The sequence below is a fragment of the Eubalaena glacialis genome, chromosome 13 (genome assembly GCF_028564815.1).
Source record: "Eubalaena glacialis isolate mEubGla1 chromosome 13, mEubGla1.1.hap2.+ XY, whole genome shotgun sequence".
In the NCBI taxonomy this organism is placed as follows: Eukaryota; Metazoa; Chordata; class Mammalia; order Artiodactyla; family Balaenidae; genus Eubalaena; species Eubalaena glacialis.
The window spans coordinates 61248235-61255231 of NC_083728.1; positions in this window are offsets into that span (position 1 = coordinate 61248235).

The following is a 6997-nucleotide window of genomic DNA, read 5'->3' on the forward strand; positions in this document are numbered from 1 at the left end:
TGTGCTGTCCACACTCTGACCACTTCTCACCACCTTCCCTGCCAGCCACCATCATCTTTGACCTGAACTCCTGCAGGAGACCCCAAACTGGTCTCCCCACTTGCACTTTTGGCCCTCAACTGTCTATTCTGTTAAAAATAGAAGTCAGCTAATACCTGTTCTCTCTTCGCAACCCCCGAGTGAAAACAACAAAGTGTGGGCAAGGATGTGGAGAAACTGGATCCCTTGTGCATTGCCTGTGGGAGTGTAAAATGGTGCAGCCACTGTGGAAAACAGTATGGCGGTTCCTCAAAGACTTAAGCCTAGAATGCCATATGATTCAGCAATTCAGCTTCTGGGCGTATATACAAAAGAATTGAAAGCAGGGACTTGAACAGGTATGTGTCCACCCATGTTCATAGCAGCACTATTCACAATAGCCAAAATGTGGAAACAACCAAACGACTACCCACAGATGAGTGGATGCACAAAATGTGGTCTCTCCATACAGTGAAATATTATCCAGGCTCAAAAAGGAAAGAAGTCCTGACACATGCTACTACATGGATGAACCTTGGGTAGAGATATTATGCTAAATGAAATAAAACACAAAAGAGTGAATACTATATGGTTCCTCTTATATCAGTATTAAAGACTGAATTGTGCCTCACCCCCAAATTCATATGTTGAAGCCCTACCCTCCAATGTGACTGCATTTGGATATAGGGCCTTTAAAGAGGTAATTAAGGTTAAATAAGGTCGTAAGGGTGAGGCCCTAATCCAATAGGACTGGTGCCCTTATAAGAAGAGAGCTCTCCCTGCACACACAGGGCACAGTGAGAAGGTGGCCATCTACAAACCTGCAAGAGAGATCTCCCCAGAAACCAACCCTGAAAGCACCTTGATTTTGGACTTCTAGCCTCCAGAATTGTGAGAAAATAAATTTCCATTGTTTAAACTACCCTGTCTGTGATACCTTGTTATGGTAGCCCTGGTAGACTGATGTAATGAGGTACTGAGAGCCGTCAGATTCATAGAGACAGTAGAAAGGTGGTTACCAGGAGCCGGGGGCTGGGGGAATGGGAGTTATTGTCTAACGGTTTTGGAGTTTCTGTTTGGGAAGATGGAAGAGTTCTCAAGATGGATGTTGGTGGTGATTGCACAACAGTGTGAATGTACTTAATGCCTCTGAACTGTACACTTTGAAATGGTTAGAATACTAAATGTTATGTTGTGTATTTTTGCACAGTAAGAACAAAAGTGACTCAGTGGTTCCTCAGTGCTCTCAGAATGAAAACCAATGTCCTCCTTTGATCTCACTTCCCACTGTTTCCCTCCCTCTAGCCACAGAGGCCTCCTTCCTCTAGTCTGACCATGTCTGACACATCTCCCCTCAGGGCACTGAAAGGCTCCCCTTTGCACTGAAAGGCTCTTTCGCCAGATGGCTTCACCGCTCATCCCCTAACTTCCTTCAAGCCTTTACTCAGTTGCCACTTCTCTTTAAATTTAAAATCTTACATCTCTACCCTCAGTATTTCCCTTCTCCTTCCCTTCTCCTGCTTTACTTTTCTTCATGGTAAGCTTCCTCTTCTAAAACACCAACCATTTATTGATGTTTCTTTTCTACTGTTTGCCTTTTCTAGCGGAATGTAAGCATCACCAGGGCAGGACCTTCCTGTGTTTTGTATGTTGGGTCTTCCATGCCTAGAGCAAGACTTGGCAAGCAATAGGTGCTGAATGCCTGTCTTTTGAATGAATAAACAAATATCACAATTGCTTGTGTGTGTATCTGCCATGTTGTCTAACTGGGGAGTCCCTTGAGGGTTGAAACCATCTTTTTTTGTTGTTTTTATTTTTCACCTTTACATTCCAAAGCAACAAGAAAAAACTGAATAAAAAGTAGGTACGTGATAAATATGGATGAATGGATGGATGATGGATGGATGGATGGATAGATGGACGGATGGATGGATGGATGGAGGGAAGGATAAAAAATAGACAGTGATGGCTTTGAGTTGAAGGGAGATAGATTTGACTATGCCAGATCTGGAATGGGAGAGAGAAATTAAGTCCAGTTAAGGGCAGCCTCTGCTGATGTGAGCAAAGGTGTCTGGGGGCATATTATTTTATGAGCCATCAGCTTCTCTTTGTTGTGGCCTCTGATCCACAGCTTCTGCCTTCACCCCACATCTGCATGTAATAAAGCTTAGTTATGACATCCATATGTCTCTAGCGCAAACACCAGAGCATATACTTCTAAAAAGCGCTATAAAGAGCAATGGCTTGAGAAGCAGCCGTTAAGAGCGTGAGCTCTTTATTATTTTAAAGGGCGTTTCAGCGACACCACTGAACATTCTCTGACCATAAGTCTGACTCCCGTCCTTTCTCTCTTTCTTTTCTCCTCCTCTCAGGATATCAAAGTAGACTGCAATACCTGTGTGGAAATAGAGGACAGAAAGGTAAGTCAATATTTTTCATCTTTTTGGTTTCAAGCAAAACGAGAACTCTGTGATTTTAAACCCAGCTGTTTAAGGCATGCCTTACTGGACGACGGCTTGCAAAGGTGATTCATGTGCTGGTATCACTTGAAGACAATCATATTTTAAAATGTCTGTTTTTTTAATCTTTGCAATCTGTGTTAGACCTGATAACTTCAATGAAGATGGCATAATGTAATTGTGTTAAAAAATTAGTGTTGATTTTTGTCTTAGTCATTTGCTTCTTTTCAGGAAAACAGCTCATTTATCCTTAACTCATTTCACATTTTAGTTGAATATTTTGGATGATTATTATAGATAACATGCCACATACTACATAGAATTATGGAACATTGCATATATTACAGAATACATACTCTTGGGCTTTTCAGGGTGTATCCTGAAAAATATATCTGATCTATACACTTTGGCTTGATAAAGAACCTGTCCTGATGTCCATCATGACGCAGTCACATGAGCAGTGACTTTCTATGATATACATTTGTTCACATGATGTTTTGCCGGGCGGGGGGGGGCAGGAAAGAGAGGTCGTTTCCTGCATATTTTAAAGTTTTCCCCTATTTGTCTTCTTGTTACACTTGGTGTGGACCCCCGCAGGAAATGCAACTGCTAGACAATTGTTCTTCACTTTAATATTTTCGTTCTCCCTTTACTGACGAGAGTTCACAGAAGTTTCCGTGGTAGAGTGCATCCGAGCAGATCAAATTTTACCTTTAAAGCCTTGGATAAAAAAAGGTCAAATAGCTGAATTGAGGGTACATATCTCCTGGCTACTTTTGACACCGTTCCACAATTCTGAAAGATGTTCCTCTCTGCAACTGTACCATTATTGTCGAAGGCAGTTATTATTTCAAGCAGAGGTTTTTCAGCCTTGATTTTGTGATAGCTTGGTCATCCGCTGATTAATAAGGTGGTGAGGACGTCTCAAAACAAAATTTGCTTTTAAATAGAAGACAGTTGCCACACATTATTTTAAGGAGCCTTAATCTCCTCACTTTGAAGGGAATAATGATACAGTGGCTTAAATTCGAGCCGCATGATCTTAACTTAGTTCCAGTTGTGTGTCTAGTTTGCAGAAAAGGTGTTTCAATTCATATTTACATTCGCTGCATGTTGATGTGCTGGTATCCCCGCACGCGTGCATTTTGTGAGTTGGAGAAGTGGAATTTAGGCTGAAGAGGTGTCTCCAGCCTTTTTTAATCTCTTCCCAGTAACTCTGCTCACCACGTCCCAGTGAGAGCATGTTCCCTGCCCTGCTTCCAAAGTTCAGGATGTCTTCACTTCCCTTGGATTTTAATGGAATTCACAAGCATGTCTCTGTCTAGTTTTTTGGTTTGTTTTTTTTGTTTTACTTTCTTTGCCAGTAGTGTTTGAAAGATACCAGGAGGACTGTTAAAGCAACATCAGTTCTGTCACCAACACATAAGTGAATGACCAGGATAACCTCTGGGCAATGCCAGCCAGCCACACAGCTCCGTTCCATAATACTATCCAAACTGCCTTTGGTTCATGTATCATGACGATGATGACCCCCCCCCCCCAAGACTATGGATGCTCTCTGGTGATGACTCGTGGGAAGAAATCATAGGTGATCATTCTGTGCATAACTTCAGCTGTTCTCAAAAAAGACTAACACAGACAGAGACTCATACACACACATATGCATTTCTGTGCTTTGTCACAGACTGTTGGGTTGAGTCAGACACTTCAAATGAAGCCTCATATCTGGAGGGCTGTCCTGTTGTTTTCCAGCCTTGACTACACATGACTGATCGTTACCAAAAGAGGGGCCCGGCTGCTTGCCATTCTAAAGCCAATAAAGAGGAAAGGTTGGTGGAAAGGAGAGTTTGCTTTGTTTCGGAGGCTGGCAACCAGAGGGCTGAGTAGTGGGGGGGTGGACTCAGGTCCAAAGGCCAGTTCTGCCCCCTCGCCCCTCGCCAACAATCAGTGGGCAAGAGCTTTTCAAGGCGAGCTTCTGGGGTGCACAGGCGGAGGGAGGGGCTACAGGCAGAAAGAGCACAGTCAGCTCTGACAGGCATCTTGAAATTGGTTCTGCGCTGGTCTGACCAGCGTCATCTGGATTGTGCTAAGTACAGTTAGTCTTCAGTTCCAGGGTCAGTCTGTTCCCATTTCTTTGAGGCCAGTTCTCGGAATTGTGGCAGCTTATGTCATGGCTGCAGCCTGGTCATCATGTAGTTAACTTCTGCGCCTGGTGGGGTTTTGGTGTCTATAAGACAGCTCACAGGATACGGCTCAGAGTATTATCTACAGCCCTTGAGGAGGAACTAAGGGTCCTTGACTTTGCTTAATGACTAAACTACTATGATTTGGTCTTATTGGACTGTTTTCCTTTGTTTCTGCGTTTTCTCACTTCTCTGATGGAACTTATTCTTTGACTAAAGTTGTTCTATAGACAAAAGGCAGCTGGAGGACGTGGGGTGGGGGAAGGACCATAGGGTCCTGCTCTGTTTCACTAACCCTTTCACTGTCTTTAACTGGGGATGACTCCTAGCAACACAAACCACCACAATGCCTACTTCCATTTTTGCTGTCTTACACTCTAACGGTTTTTATTCCCTGTGTTCAAGAGAAGGACTTTGCTTCCTCTGAGTTCTGTTCTGATGGTTTTTTTAAATTTTATTTTTGTGATTCTCACATCGGAGCTCTCCCTCCTCTGGATCTCCTAATGTGGTTGGAGGTGGGGTGAGGTGTTGGAGGTGGCTCTGAATATCAGGGTCCTGTCTCTGGGAAAGTCAGGATGCAAGCTAATCATCCCGGAGGGCCAGTATCCTCCACCCTCAGCAGAGGAGTGCCAGTATCACCCCTCCGGACAGTGATGTGGTGTGAGGTCACGTAGGCAGACAGCCGGAGTGATCTTCATCCAGGGTCTGGGATGCAGTTCTGGTACTTCTGTCACCCTGATGTATAATTATGAAATTGCACCATTGAAGTGATGACACTCGCTCCTGCGTGTATGTGTGTGTGTCCCTCTCCATTCATTCCGAATGCTTCTGGCAAAATCAGTAATTTGATAAAGTGGAATTGAAGTGACAGGAAATGACAGAGGTGCCAAAATAATAAGTCAACCTGCCTCTGAAGAGGCAGCCCCTTGGCCCGTGTGGATTTTTACGAAATGCTGAGTGCTCTGAAGGAGAACCAGCAGTGTTTTCTTTAAAGCTCAATTTCCTTTAGTTAAGAAAGCTTAACGTGATACCTATTAGAATAGATGGCTTCCCAAGAATTACTTTCTTTTTCCTTTTCTCCTTTTTCTTTCACCTCCCTTCCGCCTTGGTTACCTCTCTTCCCTATATTCTGCATATAGGGATATATTTGTGTGCTTACATCTGTACCTTCTTCTGAAATGTTTTGGAGTATCTTCTCGATAGAAGAATTTTAGAAAACACAAGATCTCAAGTTTTCTATAGCGTCTAATAGGGTCCCTCCCCGCCAGACCCGTCCAATTTCAAGCCTCATCCCATTCTCTTCCACTCAGTAGGGCCATTTACCTTGAGATGGGTCATTTTCCCATTGAATCCTAGACCAGATATCATGATGGGAGATAAACAGTGAATTTCAAGCGGTGGAGAGAGCCCTCATCTTAATGAAGAGCCATAAAATCACTCTCCCTGGTCTGTGCACCGTCTGTATTCCATCTGAGACTGTTGACAGAAGGAGAGAATCTTTTTTTTTTTGCTCTCCACTTCTGTTTTTCTGTATCCTAGATGCCTCTTTTCCATCGGCAGACAGTAAGCTCATTGTCTTTTGGAGAACGTTGCCCGGTTGTTTATAGAGGGATTCATGGTGTGTACCAGAGTGTGGTTTCATTTTACACTTGTCTTTTGCTTCCAAGCCCAGCAATGAGCAGTGCCCCTGTGACTGGACCTGCACTTGGATGGCTTCCTGCCTGTTTCCTAAAATCACCCAAAGGATGTCACAGGGAGATCTGAAAGGCCGGTAGCGTTTTTCCCCCTTAAGTGGGAAGCAGAGCTCAGATGGTTTCCTCCCACAGGCCAAGGCTGCGGAGCTAATGCAGATTTAGTAAAGGTGTTGTGAGGTAACCCATCCCTTGGGGCAGCTGCATGGCCCTGAAAAACCTCCTGCATGTGACATTTACATGACCCGTGTTGCTGGCGGAAAACAGAGGCATTTAAGTTCATTTTTATTTGTGGTGTAAAATCCATTTGAATCTCAACACTATTATGAAGACTGCGATTCAGGTGATGAGAACAGAGGCTGATGGATCAGTCAGGGGGAGAATCTGTCAGAGGAAATGAGAGCCCATGTGTCATATAAACACAGACAGGGCTTCCTCTTCTCACTTACCGCCTGGCCTGGTGCGGTTAAACAGTTTCCCATCCACTATAAAATTGCATGGAAGGCATTTGAGCGGTTTTCAAAGTTAAGGAGCCTTTCAGATTGGGTCTGAGTGAAGCTGTGCTCGTGATTGGTGATGCTATGGTGCTGTGGTGAACACTAGGAGTTTGGAACTTTTCCTGTTGCAATCCTTACTCTGGACCAGG